At 41.8% G+C, this 21,534-nt stretch overlaps 1 protein-coding gene across 5 annotated transcripts in view; it reads left to right on the top strand.

The window, feature by feature from the left end:
• Positions 1 to 21,534, top strand: part of LRP4 (LDL receptor related protein 4) — a 141,956-nt gene that overhangs the window by 3,109 nt on the left and 117,313 nt on the right. Inside the window, exons 1-2 of one of the 5 annotated variants that reach the window (XM_077322374.1) lie at positions 2,467 to 4,137; positions 5,844 to 5,978. The exons of 3 other annotated variants lie outside the window; for them this stretch is intronic. The gene's annotated coding sequence lies outside the window, so the exon portion shown is untranslated. Of the gene's footprint in view, positions 1 to 2,466; positions 4,138 to 5,843; positions 5,979 to 21,534 lie in introns of those variants that run through there. One more of the 5 variants, XM_077322373.1, reaches the window with a different exon arrangement.

Here is a 21,534-nt window from a genome sequence, read left to right as displayed (position 1 = left end):
AGTATGGAGCTGTACATTCAGAATCTGTACACTGATTTCACTTATCTGCAAAGGTGCCACACCCTTGGTCCATGGTAACACAACAGCTGTTAATATTGACTGCATCCTGTTAAATTCAGATGCTTTGTATGACTGACATTTGAAAACTGGTGTGTGGTGATTTGGTTTTAAGAAGAGGGGAAATGAAATTCGCAGTTCAGTCCTCTTTAAGTTCAGTACTTCTAAATCCATTGAGTACAAAGTATTTAGAAGACTGTAACTCCCTGAACTCATAGTGCGAAGGCTAGTTGTGGTTGTTGTTGGGTGTGGTGGAGGGGCTTGGTTTTTTCAAGGGCTGATGTATGGTGTTCTTTGCATTAAAAAAATAAACGTCTCTGCAGAATCCTTGCCAGTGAAAAGCAAATCACCATATGTCACTTATGGAGGGAAACATGAGCATAAGAATAGCCCTGCTGGATTAGGCCAATGGTCTGTCCAGTCCAGCATCCTGTTTCACAGGGTAATCAACTATCAACTAAAGGGCATAGAGTCCAAGACCTTCCCTGATGTTGTCTGCTGACTATAGGATGCAGAGGCTTAGTGTCTCTGATTGTGGATGTTCCCCTGGGTCACCATGGCTAGTAGTCATTGGTAGATGAATCTAATAAGAACATACATTTTTAGTGTGACATGTTTTGGGGAACTGTCCTCTAATATACATAGATGAACATTTGAGTTGAATATAAAAAGTCCATCTTTTTTTTTTTATGAAGTTTTAGAAATCCTACTCTTCTTTCAAGGAGTTGTGGCCAAGAGCATGGCTCCTCTTTTCTTATTTTATCTGTTCAATTCTGTCAGGTAGGTTAGACTGAGGGCTTAATTAAATGTTTACAAAGTTTTCATGTCTCCTTTGTGTCCATGTTGATATGATTGATTAGACATATTGTGGGAGTTCAGCACACAGAACTTAGTTCTCAGGCATGCATGGGCCAAATTTGGATTGGAGCTGCAGAGAAAGAAGAGTTAAGCTTCTCTCATCCACCATTTTCCTGATCTGAAGTGGCTTCCCAAGAGCTGCTTGGGGAAACTTCCATGTAGTTCTGCATGTATGTTATCCCAGCAGGGCAAACAAACAGCAGCTTTCAGGTTGGAACAGTACTGCATAAAGCTTAAGCCCCCGCTCCCGCCACTGTGGTTCTGATCTGAATCAGGTTTGTGTATGCCTGGGAATTAAGTTCAGCTCATGGAACTTATAAAGTACCTCTGGTCAATAGCTTTGGGCAGGCTTATGGAGAACATGAAGACATTGTAAGTTGTAGCTAAAATGTGAGAGATGATGACTGGAGTTTCATAACAAATAGGCATTTGACAGTCCAGCCAATAACACACTAAAAGTAGCCCTATACAGGCTAGTCTGGTTAACAGTGGCTCTCTATGGCCTTGGGTCAGTCTTTTACAACTTTTTTACCATTGAGCAACGCCTGAAACATTTTTCAGGCTTTGACAAGCACCAGAAGTAGTGCTGTTGGAAAGCATAGCTCTGTACACACCCACGTGGGGCCCTTCCACACCCCACTTCCTCCAGGACAATTTTTGGCCCTTTTTTTGGGGGGGGGGTTACATGACCACATATGGTCATATCGCCTGATAAACATTTAATAATTTTTTTAAAAAATATAAAAATAATTAACTCCCTCTCATTTGGAAAACCCTTCCAAGGTGGTCAAGAAATCCCAGAGTTTTATGAAACCATGCTTGGGAATGCCTGTCTTAGGTAGAAGGCTTCTTCAATCCTGCTACCTAAAAAAACCTCTAACTGGAGATGCTGACAATCATAGAGTTGGAAAGGATCTCCAGGGTCATCTAGTCATAGAATCATAGAATCATAGAGTTGGAAGGGGCCATACAGGCCATCTAGTCCAACCCCCTGCTCAACGGAGGATCAGCCCAAAGCATCCTAAAGCATCCAAGAAAAGCGTGTATCCAACCTTTGCTTGAAGACTGCCAGTGAGGGGGAGCTCACCACCTCCTTAGGCAGCCTATTCCACTGCTGAACTACTCTGACTGTGAAAATTTTTTCCCTGATATGTAGCCTATATCATTGTACTTGTAGTTTAAATCCATTACTGTGCGTCCTTTCCTCTGCAGCCAACGGGAACAGCATCCTGCCCTCCTCCAAGTGACAACCTTTCAAATACTTAAAGAGGGCTATCATGTCCCCTCTAAACCTCCTTTTCTCCAGGCTGAACATTCCCAAGTCCCTCTACCTATCTTCATAGGGCTTGATCCCTTGGCCCCAGATCATCCTTGTTGCTCTCCTCTGTACCCTTTCAATTTTATTCACATCCTTCTTGAAGTGAGGCTTCCAGAACTGCACACAGTACTTCAGGTGTGATCTGACCAGTGCCATATACAATGGGACTATGACATCTTGTGATTTTGATGTGATGCCCCTGTTGATACAGCCCAAAATGGCATTTGCCTTTTTACCACTGCATCACAATGCCTGCTCATGTTACCACTTCATCACACTGCCTGCTCATGTCCAACCCCTTGCACAATGCAATAACCCACGACTACCTGCCTACCCACAATGACCCCAATTTCATGCCCCAATGATCCCCCCCACTAAAAATCTCCAGAATCCAGCCTGGTCTGGAGAAAATTCACCTACCACCCACAGTGGCAATCAACAATTTCCTGGGTATGCAAGGAAGGGCACAAGAGACAAACACTGACACATCCCTTCCTGCCCACCCACTCAGTCTGCCTCAGTTTGCTTAAAACCTCCACAGAAGGAGAAATCCACCACCTCCTGGGGAAGCTTTTTCCACTGAGGATTGCTCTGTCAGGAACTTTTTCAAGATGTTAAGCAGAAAATTCTTTTGAATTAATTTCAACCCATTGGTTCTGGTCTGACCCTGTGGAGCAGCAGAAAACAACTCTGCTCCATCATTTATATGACAGCCCTTCAAGTATTTGAAGATGGTTGTCACATCACTTCTTAGTCGTCGTCTCTCCAGGCTAAACAGACCAAGCTCCCTCAGTCTTTCCTCATATGACTTGGTCTTTGGTCTCTAAACCCGTCACCATCTTCATAGCCCTCATCTAGATACTCTCCAATTTGTCTACATCTTTCTTCAGTTTTGGTGGCCAAAACTGAACATCATACTCCAAGTGAAGTCTTATCAGACCAGAGTAACGTGGTGATCACACCTAGTGTGAGCTGGACACTGTGTTTCTTTTAATACAGTCCAATATCCCATTTGCCATTTTAGCAACTAAGTTACACTGGTGACTCATGTTCATTGTATAATCTACTAAGACCCCCAGATCCTTTTCACACCTACTGCATGCTTAGTATACGTTCTTCTCCGGCACTGTGTACCTTTCGCTACTGAGAGAATCTCATTCTGTAGTGTTGGGGTTGGTATTATAACTTGATGTGCTCTTGGATCATGTCCTACTTCTGAACAACCACAGAAAACAAGGATAACCTGGACTAAAATCTGGTTTTAGATATCTGGTTGCGAATTAATAGCATGTTGCAAGGCAGGTAACAGAGCAGTCTAAGAGAGTGAAGCTGTTTGTTGTTCCTAGAAGCACAGAATGCCAGATTATAGAAGTATTAACCTTCATCTGTAGACTGATATTCTATATTAGCGATCCCCAACCTGTGGGCTGCAGACCACATGTGGTCCTTTACAACACACTTCATTGTTGTGGCGTGTCTGTATCTTATTTTGAAGGGATGTTTAAACATTACCATAGCAATCAGAGATCGTTAGGGCAGTGGGTGAGAGTAGAGGAGTAAACTACCCCCCCACCGGGCCTCTGTAAAAAAAAAGGCGTTGAGTGGTCCCCGGCATTGGGGACCACTGTTCTATATTATAGAATTTTTATTATTGCCAAAAATGCCATTTCCACTTTATTAGTTGGTTATAAATTACAATCTGCAGAAAATCAATGAAAAGTAACCTTAGTGATTTTTTTTCTTTCAAGGAAGAAAGCATTCAGAATATGAAGCTAACTAGAGTTAAACCCTGATTACAGTGAATTTAAAAATGTAGAAGAAGAGTTGGATTTTATATGCTGCTTTTCTCAAACTGGCTTACAGTCATCTTCCCTTTCCTCTCCCCACAACAGACACCCTGTGAGGTAGGTGAGGCTGCTCGGTCAAAACAGCTTTATCAGTGCTGTGGCGAGCCCAATGTCACCCAGCTGGTTGCATGTGGGGAGGACAATTTTATTTTATTTATTTTTATTTATTTATATTTATATACCGCCCTCCCCCGAAGGCTCAGGGCGATTTACAGGGAACAAGAAACAGGTACAGATAACATAAGGAAACACATGTGACAACAGCAATAACAATACAGCAATAATAAATTTGTCATGGTTATTATATTTATGCAATTTTGAAACTGCTTGATCTATTATAGGTAAAAATTTTGATAGTCTGGGATGATTTCCTTGATATATGTCTAGAATTTCACCTTACCTTGGTGTAAGAAATGGAAAACGTATTTTTATGTGGGAATTGGGGAACAAAGTTTATTAGTTAGTACTATAAAGGAGTACTTTATAGAAACAAATCTTAAAGCACTTAGTTTGCTGTAGACATTTAAATTATACTGTCAGGTCAATTTGAGTTCAAGTATATCTATGTTTTAAAAATGCAGAATATTTATCTCCAGAAATATTTCAAATCACATCTTGCCATTTCTTTTAGAGCTTTAGAAAGCTGGAACTTTGCTTGTACTGATAATGCATGTCTGGTCAAGGGGAATTAAAAAGCTGAAGTGATTAACAATATTAACACGTTAAATCACAGAAAAGTTTAAGGCAGGGAGAAGTGATATTACAGTTTATTAATTTTCATTTCTCTGTTTATCTTATCTGTGGAAAGACTTTTGTAATAAGTAAAACAGTGAAAATAGTGTAACATATTGTATTAGTACAAACTAAAATTTCAAATTCCTTAACACTTTAATTTAGCACTCTTTTTCAAGCTACATCACGTTCAGTAAAAACAAACAAGGGGGCATTCAGGACATTGCGGAAATGCTCAGCAGTCTGTGGCTTGTTTGTAATCATCTTAAGTACAGTACAGTGTTCCACAGACTTAATAAGGCTATACTATGCTAGGTACAAAACAGATTTCCAGGTGCACTAAAGTACACCAATATAAAAAAGCAAACAAGAGTATATCACATTTTGATGCCATTGTTGTTACTGCTGCCTTTAAGTAATAGCAGACCACATAGAACTGGACATATTGCATTTTCTGAAAAGTCTTACTTAATACTTGACAAAGCCAAAATGAAAAGTGGGATTTCTTGTTGTAATTTCTTTATTTACAATGTTATAATTTCTTTATTTACAATGATGACTAGGTTTTCTCTTCTCCCATGGAATACAGAATGAGTCATGAGTGATTGGTTTTCCTGTGGAAATATTATGTATTTGAAAAAGTTATTTTACTTGCTGTGGGACTGGTGTGTCATTGTAACTGTGGCTGGTCTCCAGCCCCTCTTTTTTTTTTTTTTTTTTACAAGGAAAGTATATCTTCAATAAACATGGGGTTGGATTGGATCCTACAAATCAGGAGCACAAACAGCTGGCAGAACTAGATCATTTCAACCTTCTCCTTTCCTGTAGCAGCTTTTTGTGACCCCTGAAAATCTCTGATTAAGGTTTGGGAGACTCTCCTAAAAGAAATTTCATGTGGTGTTGGGGGCTGCAGTGTGGAGAGGGAATAGGGTAAAATATCCCCCCCACACACACACACATAGACATATTGCTTCTACTGGAGAGCTTATTAGTGGAAAAAGGGTTACCTGATTTTTCTCTCCTCACTGCAGGGCACTGTGTACTGCATGGAATTTTGTCCATGAGAATTGCCATCATCTTCAACTGAAGTTTTTGGGGCTCGATCACAAGGGGCTGCTGGGAGATTGCGAGGAGGGATTCACCTCCACAAACCCCTTGTACTTATGGTTTGTATGCAGGATCCAATTCATTAAACATGTGCTCATGTTGCTTTTAAGGCAAGAAAAAAGAGAGGTATGAAGTTCTGTTCTAGGCGTGAAATTGAGCAGATGCACTTGCAATCTGGCCTAGGCAGTTTCACCCTTCTGTTAATTTGTATGTGACAGAGGAAAGCATTTGCAATTAAGAAAACAGCGCATGGACTTTTGATCTTCTGCTTTTCTGCTAGTTTCACTATGGGTGTTACTTTAATAAAAATACAGGAAGCCTTTTCAGGTATATGATAAATGATTCAGGCATATGATAAAATGAGTGTGCCTCTTTTTAAAGTAAGCTGGCTTCACCTGATGGAGCCTTTTAGCTGGGTTTCTCTTGGCATGCAGCGTGCTCACACTGCATTAATTGGCATACTGTATTTAGTGGCTGTCTGCATTTCACACAGATCATGACAAAGAACACTAATCGCAGCTGTCGTCCATGAAGTTAATGTGTCTAAGGGTTCGGCTTTTACCATTGGGTGTGCAGTGTCTTTGGTTCACTGACACGGCTGTTATGTTAGGCGTCGGTCTTCTATGGGATTTTGTTCTCTGTGCTACCCAACAACTGAACGTCAGGGATATTAATTTAATCCCTCTTCTCCATCTCTACAGAACTGAGTTTGAAATTGCTGACATTCCTAAATTGTAATTGCAGGAATTGTTGGGCTTGTTAATTTTGTGTATAGCTAATAAAGTAAAGTGATTTCTGTTTGTGTAGATTGTTTATTGAAAGTAGCCACATTTATATTTAGCTTTTCATGCTTTTATATGGCATTTCCCAAGGAGTAATGAAATGGCCCCCTTCATACACTGAGTTTTCAGAACTCTTTGAATCAGGGTTTTTTCCCTCCCTATTCCAGTTTTCCTTTGATGGTTCAAATGCATGTGAAAGAAGAGTCTGGCCACAGTCCAGTACGGAGTAGGCTGCACAATCCCATTTAACTTGATTGGCTGAAACATACCTAACTCTGTTTTGGATTGTGACATCTGTGAATAATACAGAAGAAAGGATGAAGTATAGGGAGTCTGAAGTTGCTATATGTCACCCAGCTAGGCTTTTAGATGGCTGGATTTGCACAAATATAAACGTTTCTATGCTAATAAAAGTTTTGTCACTGTAAAATAATTTATATATGTAGCTGCAATCTTATAATTTTAGTGAAAATATGTCTTAACAGTTTCCATGTAATCCCTTTTTAGACTGATAACACATGCATAATCAAGATCTGGCTGCTTTGGCACATGCCCTATTGACATTTAGATTAGATTACTGCAATGCATTCTACGTGGGTCTGCCCTTGAAAAGTGTCCAGAAACTTCAGTTGGTACAGAACAGTACAGCCAGGGTGTTGTCTGGGAGTGGGTTGTAGGGCCCATATCTCTCTAGTCTTGGCACACCTTAATGCAGGTGTAGTCAAACTGCGGCCCTCCAGCATTCGCTGGCAGGGGCTCAAGGGAATTGTAGTCCATGGACATCTGGAGGGCCGCAGTTTGACTACCCCTGCCTTAATGGCTTCCAGTTTGTTTCTGGGTGCAATTCAAGGTGCTGGTCTTAACCTTCAAACCTGTATATGGTTCGGGACCAACAGACCTGGAGGACCATTCTGAACCTTCCCAACCATTACAGTTACCTTTGGAAGCACCACTCAGGTGCCCCCATCTTCTGAAATGAGGGGGTTGGCAGCTTGGACTACGCTGTCCTTCTCACTCATCACACCAAAGCTCTTTGATCTGCTTCTATTGCCATCCTGTGCCAGAAGGTGAAGACTTTTTTGTTTCATTTGGCATTCTCTCCTTCCTAACCATTTTGTGTGTTTTGTATGTATTTAACTTTTATATATATTTTAACTATGTTTTTAACAATTGTTTTAATGAGATGTTTGGGAAGGGGGTTTATTGTAGTAGTTTTATAATGTAATTTTATCATGTATGTTTTAAATTGTTAGCTGCCTTGATGGCTCTTGTAAGGGCAGCAAAAGAAGGATATAAATTTTGTAAATAAATTAAAAAATCCAATTTTAATATTTGTTCATAATTCTTTCCCACATCATATTAAAACACTTATCATTCACAGATACTGATGGTCAACTTCTTATTAAGAGACCTTTATCAGGCTTTCCCTGCACCCAAGGTGACTCACAGAAATAATCAATACATATAAAAATGCATGATTTATAAAGGTCAGTAATTAAAAGCGGTGTTTACAGTTTCATAAACTTACAGCACTGCATTCAGTACATCTGCTGCAAAAAATTGTGGCTTCATTTGCAGGCTAGGAATTTGTTTTAAAAGGAAGCTGCTAGGGAAACTGAATCAAGATGCCATCTGTGTAGGAGGTGACTTTATATGACAGGTATGGCATCTGAAGATGCTTTTATTCTTGCCCTTGTAGTTATGATCTTACAGCAGGGGTAGTCAAACTGCAGCCATTCAGATGTCCATGGACTACAATTCCCTTGAGCCCCTGTCAGTGAATGCTGGCAGGGCCTCATGGGAATTGTAGTCCATGGACATCTGGAGGGCCGCAGTTTGACTACCCCTGATCTAGAGGTATCAGTGGAACTGCCAGTAGTTGCCATGTGGGCTTCTACAGGGATAGGTGGTCCTTAAAGTGTGTAGGTAAATTCAGGGAAATACTACATATCCTCCAGTTATTGTGGGAGGACCCCCTCACACCAGCTTACCCTGGATGCTGATCTGTAAGGTCCTATAGCTGGAAAGATGCTGTTCTACCTTCATATAATCAGTAACAGACTGACAATGTGCAATAACTCTTTCTATGTTACCTTCTCACTCACCTCAAAACTATTTCTCTGCTGTTCTGTCTGTGTACTCCATGATGAAACTGTTGATTTTGTAGATACTCACCAGACTAGCATTGCTTTTGAGCAGAGGGCAATAGACAAGGCTTTCCTTTGATTATGTTGTTTTAATCAGGGAGGGGTCATTTCCACATTTCTGTTGTGATTTAAAAAATGATGCCTGAAGGATTAGTTGTTGTTTACACCTATTTGTGCAAACAAAAACCACAGGAAGATCGAAATGTTATAACTGCTCACCTTTATGGTCATTAGTCTGTCTAAGAACCTGACAGAAATTGATAGAAATATATTTAAAACTGCATTTCTGTGTTATACATATGCATACCAACAGTAGAGCAAGGCTCAAAGCACCTATGAAATTTACAGAATACAGAAGCAAACGCAAGATTGTCAGTTTGTGTGCCTCTGTACAAAATACACAAGTTTTAAAATCTATTTCATCCAGTTATCTTCCATGAGATCGCCCAAGGCTAACTTGTCATCTGTTATCTGGCATGGCAGAGAGTAGGTGTTTTTTTCACTAGTTTTGAAACACATCCTTCTGAAATGGCATCTGTTGTATTAAAGATCTAAATCTCCATTAAATGTTATGTACCCTTGGGGAAGGGAATGGCAAACTACCCTGTAATGAGTCTGCCAAGAAAACGCTAGAGGGCGTCACCCCAGGGGTCAGACATGACTTGGTGCTTGCACAGGGGATACCTTTACCCCTATAGTATTGGGGCGCATGTAAATCCTGATCCTTCTCGTTGCTGTTAGTATGCTAAAGGAAGTAACTAATGGAAACAGGACACAGGACTGATGATGCATGATAGTGTACTACCATTTTGCTCAGCTAAGGGCCATGAGTTCCACTGTGTAAGATGCATTCCCCTGTTGAAAGAGTATTTTTTGCTGGCAGAATGTACTTTGTGATGATGGACTGCAACACCCTTAGCCAACATCCTATTTTGTTGTTAATTTTATTAAAATATATCCCACAATTTCATGTATTCATTTGGTCAAATTAGTTGAATAGTTGATGGTTAAATTTATTGCTTGTTATTTCTTCCATAGTGATGTAGGATGGTTCTGTTTTCTGAATCACATCTGCTAGTCATTAGCATGCCAGTTTGTTCCTTGTTCTGAAGGAAGGCAAGATCTTCAGCATCTTTTTGTAACGTACTGGCAGCCATTCCCAGTTTATGAAGCATTCTCTTCCAGTTACATGGCTGCTGTTTTTATATTGCACTCCTAGTTTGCCAGACAAAATTGAGCTGACTCTTTGGTAGGCAGTAGGGACCTAGCTTTTCCTCTCTCTTCTCCTTACTACTCCTATTATGACCCCTTTTGTTTCTTTGTTTTCCCTTGTTAAATTTGTGCTGGTGATGTGGCATGTGTGTTGTTTTCCCAAATAGCCTGAAGTTGGCTGTAACCAAGAGCAGCAGTTAAATAGAGCCCAATTTCCCTGCTTCCTGGCGTTCAATTGTTTAACTCCGTTTTCTGGGTTTCTGTGGTTTTGAGTTACAGAGAAGCAAACCTCAGTGGTGCCTCTGGGCATCTCTTAAAACCATTAGAACAAGCTCCATTATTTTCTTGTAGTTTTTTTTTTAAACCCTTAGACCGAGAAACTATCAAAATAATGCATTCTCTGCAAAGGCTTCTGGAAGATGTTTAATGGGACATTTTCACACTGTGGGACAGTCCTGGATTGAAAAACAAATGGGGGGGGGAACGAACTCCTGGAAGGTCTGACACTGACTTGTAGTAAAAGGTTGACCTGTATCTTGCCTTTATCTCTAAACATAGGGTGCAATATGAACAAAGCAGAACCAAAGTTGGCGATGAAAAACGTTGGCTCTTTGTCAGATGATAAATTTTCCAATCTTACAAAAGGTGTTCTATTATCACCAAAGGTTTATTTGTAGCTTTTTCTTGAAAAGGCAGGAAAAGCATCTTTCGCTGCTCTCTCTATTGCCTTTTAGAAGGGTTATACTGGTGATTGAAAAAAAAAACACATTTGTTTCTTGAAGTTCCATTTGCTACTTCCTTCCTTCCCATGCCTGTGCTTTTCCCCCACTCCACTTGAAAGGGCAATCTTTGGCAGGAGATCTACTTTTGTCATTGACCTGCCAAATGATTCATTTTCTTTATAGTCTCTACTTCTTTTCCAGTTACTTTCAGTGAAATTGGTCTTGGAAAAGTTATTTGCAGGGTCTGCTTGGTGTGTCTTCGAGGGCATGGGAATTTTGTTTCTGTTGGTCTTGATAAGCCCATGCATTCGATACACTCTTTTTTATGGCCTAGTGGAATGAGCAATCAGAGATACTAGATAAAATGGTGCTATTTATACACATTCATATTGATGCAGAGTAGAGACGAGGCATTCAGTCAGCATGGAGTTATTCTGCAGTTCATTCTGTTTGTTATATATCTGTACTCTGAATTTTTAGGAAGGGTTACAGTAAAAACTAGTTGTACATTTGAAGAGCAAAGAACCTAAAAGGTGCCAAAGAGGAAGATGAAGGCTTTAGAATTGGGGTGGGAGTGGGGAGAAGAATTATATAAGTGCTTCATCAGCAGAGAAAAGGGAAATTAGCAGAGGTAAGCAGGAGCCAGTCTGTCTACCGGCAATAAAAGCAGTTGCGCTTGAGGAGAAAGATTGAAACTGCAAGGTCTGAATGGCAGGTGTGAGATGTGCTCTGCTGATTACATAGTAAAGTGCTGTGCACAAGCAAAGAGGCAGCTAAGGGGAAGTGGAATAAGAATTTTAATGTTTGAATTTAGAGCAGATGCTTGTGGAGTTTAATAGGTGGAAAAGAATGACAATATGGAAACATTCTTAACAATACAAACTGCATATCAATTGTAAAGCACACAGATTAACATTCTGTGTGTTATGGTAGAGGAAATATCTGTGAAGAATAACTATAATGATGAAGAAGAAGCTGGTGACATAAACAAAAGGTTGAGGAATATTTGGCATATGAGAAGTAATCTGGAAACCAAACTTTCAAGGAATGGGTAACTGAGCAAGCAGTGGCATGAAATCAAGGTATTGTCTACACCAGATGTCCTCTCATATATTGCTAATGGCGGCTGTGCCATAGGATCACCAAGAGTTGGACACAATTTAATGGTTGACAAGAACAACATATTACTAATGGCTTGTACTTACACAAAAAAACAACTGGACACAGATCTCATATGTAAAAATCACAATATTCAGAAACTGGCAGAACATTTTTTTTTATTTATTAGATTTACTAGAAATTAAGCCCGCTGCCCCTGAAATGCAGCAGGCCGCTAGCAGTGTGTTTGGCTGGAGGGGCAGAAGGAAGGGAAGAAGAGAGCCAGAGAGAGAGAGAAAGAAAGAAAGAAAGAAAGAAAGAAAGAAAGAAAGAAAGAAAGAAAGAAAGGGAGGAAGAAAGGGAGAAAGGGAGGGAGAAAGGGAGAAAGAGAGAAAGAGAAAGAGATGAAGGGAGAGGGAATGGAAGTCAATGACAGAGGGAGAAAGGAGGAAGGAATGAATGGAGGACGAAGGGTCCAGTGGGAGGCAGGAAGCGGGATGGGGGTGGAGAACGTGGGGCGTGGAAGTGGCGGTGGAAGCAAGCAGGGATGGGTCGGGGTGTGGGAGATGCGGCAGAGGGTGTAGAAGGCAGGGCGGAGAAGTGTCGGTGGAGCGTTGGGGGGGGGTTGGGAGCTGGGGGTGAGAATGCGGAGGCAAGCGGGGATGGGGAGGGCTCCAGAGTGTTGGGGAGGGGGAAACGGGTGGGGGAAGTGGCGGCGGAGGTGTGGGCAGCTGGGGAAGGCTTGGCAGGGGATGATAACGTGGAGGTGATTGGGTATGGGGAGGACTTTGGAGGGGGGAGAATGGGTGGCAGGAAGCGGCGGCGGAGGCGCGTTTAGATGGGGAGTGGTGTGAAGTGGGGGGAGAATGGGGAGGTGAGCGGGGATGGGGAGGGCTTGTCAGGGGGGACGAGGACATCGTGGAAAGCGCAAGCGGAGCTGAGTGGACAGCTGGGAACTTGCCTCGTCAGGTCCCAGGCGGATTGGGGCGGCGGTGGAGGCGGCGCTCCTGGGCCGCATTGGAGGGCACCATTGGTGGGCGCCGATGTGGCTGGGCGTGCAGCAGGCTCCAATTGTTTCTTCGGTATTACTTTATTGCCCCTTAATGTTATCAAAGGCCATTATTTATATTTTTGGTATGGGGGGATCACCTTCTTCAATTCTTGTTCCATTTTTCTCTTCTTCTACACCTTTTCAAGTGTTTAAATTGGGTTACATACTCATCCATATTTAATGAAACTCTGATCATGTTTCAAAATTCTTTCCTCATTACTAGCTTTGCATGTGCACCCCCAATCATTTATTTCTTTGAATTTCTAGACCACCCTCTTCACAGAAGAGGACTCAGGGCGGTGCACAATGTTTAGTATTACATGCTTAGTAATATAAAAGTGGGAACCTGCAAGGACTTGTGGGAGTCATCTAATTTCCCCCTCCCCCACTATTTCCTCTTTCCCTTTCCTGAAAACCTCACTTAGCCTTTCCCATTTTTATGCTTCCTTCTCTCCTTTTAGGATTGCCAAGCTCCACGTGGGTTCTCTCTCTGAGTGGGTGAGGACATCCTCTGGATGATTTGCATTGTTCCATCACGGAGGCAGGACTTATTTACATTTCTCTTTCCTGTTAGCTTCCGGTGGGAGTCACCCAAGCTCAGTTCGTTTCCTCCCTCGGATAGGAAGACAGTTAGTCAGGCAGCAGAAATAAAAGATTTCTATCTATTCTTATACTATTTTCATTCTTCCTCTATTTTATTATTTGTCAGGTTGCAGGAGACAGAAACAGGGAAAAGCAGTTAGAAGCACACTCTCCATAATAAACCTAAAGGCAGCCCTTTCAAGCCTCGCAGAGGCAAAGAGAGCCAGAGGCATGCAGAGCCACAACTTGGTGGATGTACTCCTATAAGAGACAGAACTGGAAGCCCTTGATGATACCAGGGGAGGCTGCAAAGTCGTCGGGTGCATCCTCTAGGACTGTCCCTTCCCAAACTGCTGAGGAGGCTTCCCAGTCAGCGGCAAAACGCAGGAGGAGAGATAGCAACCCGGGAAGCCTCCCAAAAGTGAAATGAAAAAGACGGTGGCCATTTTGGAAGTATGGCAACCACGTAGGTGCAAAATGTCCCTACTGAAGCAGAACTAGGAGAGGAAGACACAGTAAGCGCCTCTGGGCACTTTGGCTGAGAACATGGCAAGGAGATCTGAAGGCCAAATTGATGGTGATGGCGTACCCATTCTATGGTGAGAAATTATTTGGAGAGGCTTTAGAGTGGGTGTTAGTAGAAACAAAAGATAAAAAGAAAGTGATGTCTAGAACCTTGAGAAGGTCTGACAGGAGGTATCAAACTGGTTCATCTTCCACTTTTAGAACACCCTACCTAGATTTCACCAGAAGGCAAAATACCTTATTGGCAGTAAAACAGACAGTCCTTTTGAGAAGGTTACAATAATAGAAAACCAAACTATAACTTCAGCAAGGGAGGCAAACAGGACAGAGAACAGAAGCAGTCAAAACAATGACTGCGTGGAGGCTCCAGTGGGCTGCTGACTAGTCATATTCCAAGATTGGTGGGCAAGAGTAGAGGTGGATAGATGGTCACAGGAAGTAACCCACAAAGGTTATGCAATAGAATTTTGATGCCTCCCACCATGAGAAGTATCCGCATCCAAAGTCAAAAGAAAAAATGCTAGTGACAAAATTGGCAATAGAACATTTAATTCAGATTCAGGCCACTGAAAGAGTGCCACAGGCAGGAAGAAAACTAGGGGTGTATTCAATACTATTCCAAGTACCAAAACCAAACTGAGATTGAAGGGCAGTGTTAGATTTGAAGTATTTGAACAAATTCATAAAAACAAGAAGGTTCAAGATGGAAACCTTAAGATCCATAGCAGAGACAATTCAAAAAGAAGACCTAACATCCTTAGATTTAAAGGAAATGTATCTCCATGTGCCAATATTAGACAGACACAGGAAATAACTGAGAGTCTTAAGAGGAACATTTTCAGTACAGAGTGCTCCCACTCAGTCTATCGACTGCCCCAAGAACTTTCACAAAACAGGTAGTGGTTCCAGTAGCAGCACTAAGAGAAATGGGGTACACCTGACCGCCTATTTGGATGATTTATTAATAAGAGGGCCCTCTGCAGACAGGGCTCGGGAAGACATGGAGCTAACAATGAAAATATTTCAGGAGCTTGGTTTTCTGGAAAATGTAGAAAAGAGTTGATTAGTACCAAACTACAACATGGAACATCTAGGTGTGTTAATATACACGCAGAAGGCAAAATTATTCATGACAAAGAGGAAGCTGGAAAAGATCACGAAAGCAGTTGCAACAGTAATACGCAGCAAGATGTCCTTACTGAAGGAGCTGGCGGTTCTAATGGGTCTTATGGTTTCAACTCTAGACACAGTAGTATGGAGCAGGTTACACCCCAGATCCTTACAAAAATGTCTAAGACCTTTTCAGGGAGCAATTACAGAAAGTAAATGTTTCAGCAATGGTAAAATTGAGTTCACAATTGAGAGTCAAGGAAAGACGTTTGAGATGAGAGAAGTGGTACAGGTACTTACAGATGCCAGTCTGATGGGCTGGGGAGCAACAATAGTGAGATTCTTCAGACAAGGGGGCATGGTCCCAGAGAGAACACAAATTGCCTATAAATACTTTGGAGATGAGAGCGGTCTTCTCAGCCCTGACGCAGTTGCGAAGCTCCTGAAACAAGGATGTGCTAATACGAAGAAGAAGAAGAGTTGGTTCTTATATGCCGCTTTTCCCTACCCGAAGGAGGCTCAAAGCGGCTTACAGTCGCCTTCCCATTCCTCTCCCCACAACAGACACCCTGTGGGGTGGGTGAGGCTGAGAGAGCCCTGATATTACTGCTCGGTCAGAACAATTTTATCAGTGCCGTGGCGAGCCCAAGGTCACCCAGCTGGATGCATGTGGGGGAGCGCAGAATCGAACCTGGCATGCCAGATTAGAAGTCCGCACTCCTAACCACTACACCAAACTGGCTCTCTCAAGAAGAAGAGCTGGTTCTCGCACGCCGCTTTTTTACCACCTCATGCAGTCTCAAAGCGACTTACAATTGCCAACTCTTCCTCTCCCCACAACAATCACCCTGTGAGGTGGGTGGGGCTGAGAGAGCCTTGAGAGCTGTAACCGGCCCGAGGTTACCCAGCAAGGTTTCATGGGTGGGAGTGGGGAATCGAACCCAGGTCTCCAGATCCAAGGCCACCACCCTTTGCCACTACACCAAACTGACTCGAACACACAACTTGGCTGTCAAAGCCTACATAAATAATCAAGGGGGATCCAAGTTGGTGAACCTACACAAGGAAGCCTGGAGAGTCCTGAAGTGGGCAGAGAAGAATCTCAGGTCCCTAAGAATAGAACACATAAAAGGAAAAGAAAACGTGACAGTAGATTGGCTGAGCAGAACAACACTCTCAGAAGCAGAGTGGGAACTAAAGACAGAAGTGTTTCAGTGGATCACAAATAAGTTAGGAATGCCACAGATAGATCTGTTTGCTTCATACGTGAACAGACAGACACAGAGATTCAACCTACCAAAGGCTCAAAGATGTCTGCAGCAGCCATTAGTAGAGGGCTATGGGAATGTATAAGAGAAGTCTATAAGTGTCAAAGAATGCAACCTCCAGGAGGAGTGATAGCACATTCAGTAAGAAGCACAGCAACTAACACCACATTAATCAGTAGAGCTTCTGTAGAAGAGATTTGTAAGGCACTACAAGATAGGCTCCTACAGTGTTGCATAGCCGGCATTTGGAAGGAGAGTACTGCAACAAATAGAACAGAAACAATAATTAATGATCCCATGCAAAGAAGCAGGGACATAGCCTGGGGAGGTCCCAGAGGATGTCCTTGGCCCCCTCAGAGGGAGAACAATGATTAGATACTTACTGTGAAGAGTCCTCCTTTGAAGGGAAAAAGAGAACATCCTTATCCCTCCCTCATCATCATTTTGGAGCAAAGCAGTACAAAAAAGAGAGAGAATTTCAAACAAAACAAAAAACAACAACAAAAAGAACACTAAATATACAGTGGGGTCTGCCATAGCTGTCATGTTTTTTTACAGTTGGATATTTTTTCACTAATTCTGTTTTCTACTTGTTAGTTGTGTGAATTGATTAACAGTTAATAGGTTATAGAAGCTGTTGGAGTTCCCAAACTTCCCAAGCTTGGGTGACTCCCACTGGAAGCTAGCAGGAAGGAGAAATTTAAATAAGTCCTGCCTCTCTGATGGAATGGTGGAAATCACCCGGAGAATGTCCTTTTTATTTTCCCTCAGAGGAGAAGGAGTCTTCACAGTAAGTATTGAATCATCGTTCTGGAGATCTCCTGTAATCACAGTGGATCTCTTGACTACAGGGATCAGTTCCCCTCAGGGTGGATAGCTCCTGGATGGGAGATTCTTTGATCTATGTCATTCTGGAGAACAATAGGAATTCCAGGTGCTCAATAACCCCCAATTGGGAGTTGGCAACCCTAGTTCCCCTTGAGAAAATGGCTCCTTTGGAGGGAGCAGTCTATGCCATTTTACCCCTCTAAGGTCATCTCCTCCTCAAACCTTGCCTTCCCAAGGATCCATACCCCCCATGCTGTCAGAAGGACCGTTGCTGTTTATGTAATGTGCTGATGCTGATGTTATTGCCTATGTAGGGAGGCCAGATTGCTGGTGACATTCTGTAGGCCAAAAGTCTGACAGATCAGCTCAGTCCTACAAGCCCTGTTTAACTGTTTTAAATCCTGCAGGGACCTTTTACTCAGAAGAGCATTTCACCAGGCTGACACTGGGGCCTAAAAGGCCCTGTCGCTGGTTGAGGACAATTTGACTTCTCTGGGGCCAGGGATCTTGAGGAGACTTTGTATACTTGATCTTAGATTTCTCTTTGTGGCATAAAGGAGAAGTTGGTTAGTGGTTAGAACATATGCTATGCATCTGGAAGATTTCTATTCGGGCTCCGGTATTTCCAGGTAAAAAGTTCTCTGTTAGCAGTGCAGGAAACAGGAAACTATCTGTTAATAGGACAATAACCCTGATCCATTGCAGTTCAGAATGGAGAATGCTAGGCCTTATATGTAGTATAAGTCTGCTTCTTGCATTCAGGGCAATTCTGTGTACAGTTACTTGTGAATGAACAGAATTATGTTCAGTGGGCCTTACTTCTGAGTAAGTATACATATGATCATACTGAACATCACTGAAACTCCCTGGCCACTGTGTTTGAATTTTTTTTTTAGTTGAAAGCAGTAGCAAAACTGATTCCATTTAAAAAAATCTTTAATGTTACTTGCTAGTGCTACATAGGGCAGAAGGAGGGGCAGAAAGGGGTGTTTTCCAAAATGGGACTGTATTTTCTATTTCGATTCTCTGTTCTTGATTGAGAAGATAGTATAAAAGAAGGAGAATCAGAAAGGAACCCAAAGACAACTGGAGTTGTTCTGAGGTGAAAAACAGCATAAAGATAGGACAGAAAATAAAAAAGTAAAATTCACTGCAGTCTGGGGATCTATGATGTTTTTAAAGGTACAGTGTGGTCTATTTAATTGGCTGTAGAGGCAGTTACTGTGGGGAAGGAGGATTTCATCACCACTGGCATTGTATCCTCCGCCATCTCCCCTTCTCACTCTTGCTCAGCAACCATTTCATGAGATGCTGGGCCACATGGAGCCCTGAAAAGGAAAATATTTCTAAACTTCCCTCTATCTTATACAAATCACCTCTTTTTCAACTTCTTACAATGATAGAGGGTGTGTCATAACTACCTGTCACTTTCTGTACCCTTTTTCAAGACTTTGAGTTTGATGATTGTATTGTTATCCATGAAACAGACATTAATAGTTCATGTCAAACTATATGCATTCAAGTATTTGGGTGTATTGGTACTGGAATTTCAAGGAGTGAGCTTACGTTATTATGTGATGTATGGGATTGTTTCAGAGGCTGGTTTATAGGTGTTATCCTGAATCAGCGTCTCTTGTTTGTGTAATCAGGGTATTGCAGGGGTGTTGGCTACATACTCTGCTGACTAATTGGATCATTGCTAGGTCATTACGTGCGCTTCACATGAATTTTGAATTCTGTCTGCCTCTGCTTACCTGCAGAAATTACCATGTTAGTTAGTTTTTATAGACTCCTTTGTTCCAAAATGAAACACAGGCTTGCTTCTTTATTTTCCATCTGGTTCAGTCTTTGTGTTAACCTGTTTGATGATGGTAAGCTGATTAAAGTAAGTTAAAGTCACTGATTTGTCATGTCACAATAACTGATTATGTAAACAAGCCCCCCAAAGGTGGAGAACTTGCCCTTTGGCAAGTTGAGACTAACTTGATCTGTATCGCAAGCCAAGTACTGAATGTCTAGAACTCCTGGGGAGTGTTTGGAGAGGGGCTGTGGGGAGATTATTCAGATTTTGAAGTGGTTGTCATTGAGTACTGGCTGACTCCCACACCCCTTTGAGCTGTCTGTCTGAATGGACAAGAGCACTCAGAAGCACTTGGTACTTAGCAGACAAAAGGTACTATGCACACTTTCCCCACCCCCTTATCCTTGCCATACTATTGGGGCTCTTGTGCTTGGTGCCCTTTCTCTTTATTGATTGGGTGTTCGCCCAGCAATTTGCTCAAGGAACAGGCTCTCTTAAACAAACAATACTAGCTGGGCTTTGGCTTTCTCACGTGGAGGGAAATAAAGGAATGTGACTGCTCATGGAGAGGGTTGATATAGTGTACGTATTTTATATGTGTTTGAGTTAGTTCTTTTCATATTTTGTGGCAGTTGTTTTGTAGGACTGGTCATTTTCTTTAAGAAAAAACCTGCTTTATTTCAAGGCTGGAGGGGGGAGAATCCTGTTTGAGCCTATCCAAGTACAGCTAAGGAAAAACAGGCATATAACTGGTAGCTTTGACTGTAATCAATCGAAAAAACATGGAGCCGAGTCACATGGACCCATGGCATGCTTTAAAAAGATCCTAGAGAGGAATGGGCAGTCAGAGTTAATATTATAACTGCTCTAACAATCAAGACAAAGAGCAATAGAATCGCAAAGTGCTAAAGCAACATAAAAACACCTCACCTCTTCCTCTGGGTATGGAATCCTGAATATGATACATATAATTTCTGGTTGCCCAGCTGAAATGCATATGGACCATTTAAGACATGCACAAAAATATCTTCATGCCTTGAGAAGCTTGACTCTTGTCTCTTTCCATGGCTCTGACGATGAGCTGTTTTTTCTTATTCCAGAAGTCCTTAGCCTTTTTAACCTTATGGGTACCTTTTGAATTCTGACACAGGATGGTGGATGCAGCCACAGAATAGCTGCCACAAAGAGTGGACCCAGCTACAAAATGTCAAGGAATGAGATTATGCATAACTCTGATAGTATGTGTTGGGATCACTGTCACATGTTAGGGTAAATGTCAGGATTTTTTTTGTTTAGAGTCAGAGTAGTTCAGCAGTGGAGTCAATTCCTAAGGAGGTGGTGGGCTCCCCCTCTTTAAGCAGCAGCTGGACAGATACTTATCATGGATGCTTTTAGGTTGGACTAGATGGCCTATATGGCACCTTCCAACTCTATGATTCTATGTTTCATCAAAGGGAGCAGTTCTCAGGTGGGAAATGATGCACGTCTTAAGGACGAAAATATCACACGCTCCTGACAGGTGCTCATACAGAAGCCTCTACTGTCTCTTTCCAGCACCATAATTAACCTAGCATCTCTTGCGCCCCTGCTTCTCATCCTTCACAGGAGGTCTTCAACATGTTAAGCAAAAGCTGTATTTAATCATATGCTTTTTAATTTTAACATAATATTTGAAAGTATTTTGCTACTTGTACACCTTTAACTATACATATTGAGTTAGCTGAGAAATCCTCATCTGGCAATATCTGTTTTCATTATGCAGGCTTCTAATGTACATATGCAAAAAGAAAAGGCAGAATGCTTCTTCTTCTTCTGATTATCCTTTTAAATGAGCCCTTCTTTCATGAGTCAGCCATTTTTAACCTGCATTATTACATGTAATAATCACAGCTGGTGCTGAAGAGCAAATGAGTGCTCCTAACAAATGTGTAAATATGAGAGAGATTCTGGCCAGATTTTAATTTATACATAAATTATTTTTGAAAACTGACCAAAATTTGACGTAAAGATGTGATTTATCACTTTTCACCTGACTCATAAAAATACATTAAAACTAGGAAGATCTGATGACTTCAGGAGAAATTCTAGTGAGATGCATTAAGAATTTTAGTCATGTAGCAGCCCTATCGTGTTTAGTGAGAAGCAAAGTACCCTCTGTGTTTACAATATCAGCCTGCTTTTTGCACACAAAGTACGCAAGGCCATTGTCTCCATTATATCACAAACATTAAAACAAAAGAAAGCTCAAAGGGCTCACCCGGCCTAGCCAACTTTCTAAAAACATTTGGCAGGCTCCAGGAAAAGTGCATGAATTAGCAGCAGTGTGAACAAGTGCATGTTGAGGACCCCTGTCTTATCCTGTGCCTGTCCCAGGAGCTTCCTGGTTAGGGAAGGGTATGTATTTCTTGCGGATAACCTGTTTAAATAGATCTTTGTTTTTCAGTGTTTTGTGCAAGTAACAAGTGAACATCTATCTTGCAGACCTTTTG

Source organism: Paroedura picta, chromosome 2 (assembly GCF_049243985.1).
Source record: "Paroedura picta isolate Pp20150507F chromosome 2, Ppicta_v3.0, whole genome shotgun sequence".
NCBI classification, from domain to species: Eukaryota; Metazoa; Chordata; class Lepidosauria; order Squamata; family Gekkonidae; genus Paroedura; species Paroedura picta.
Note: the sequence above shows the minus strand (reverse complement) of the source record. Positions and strands in the feature narration are given on the sequence as shown.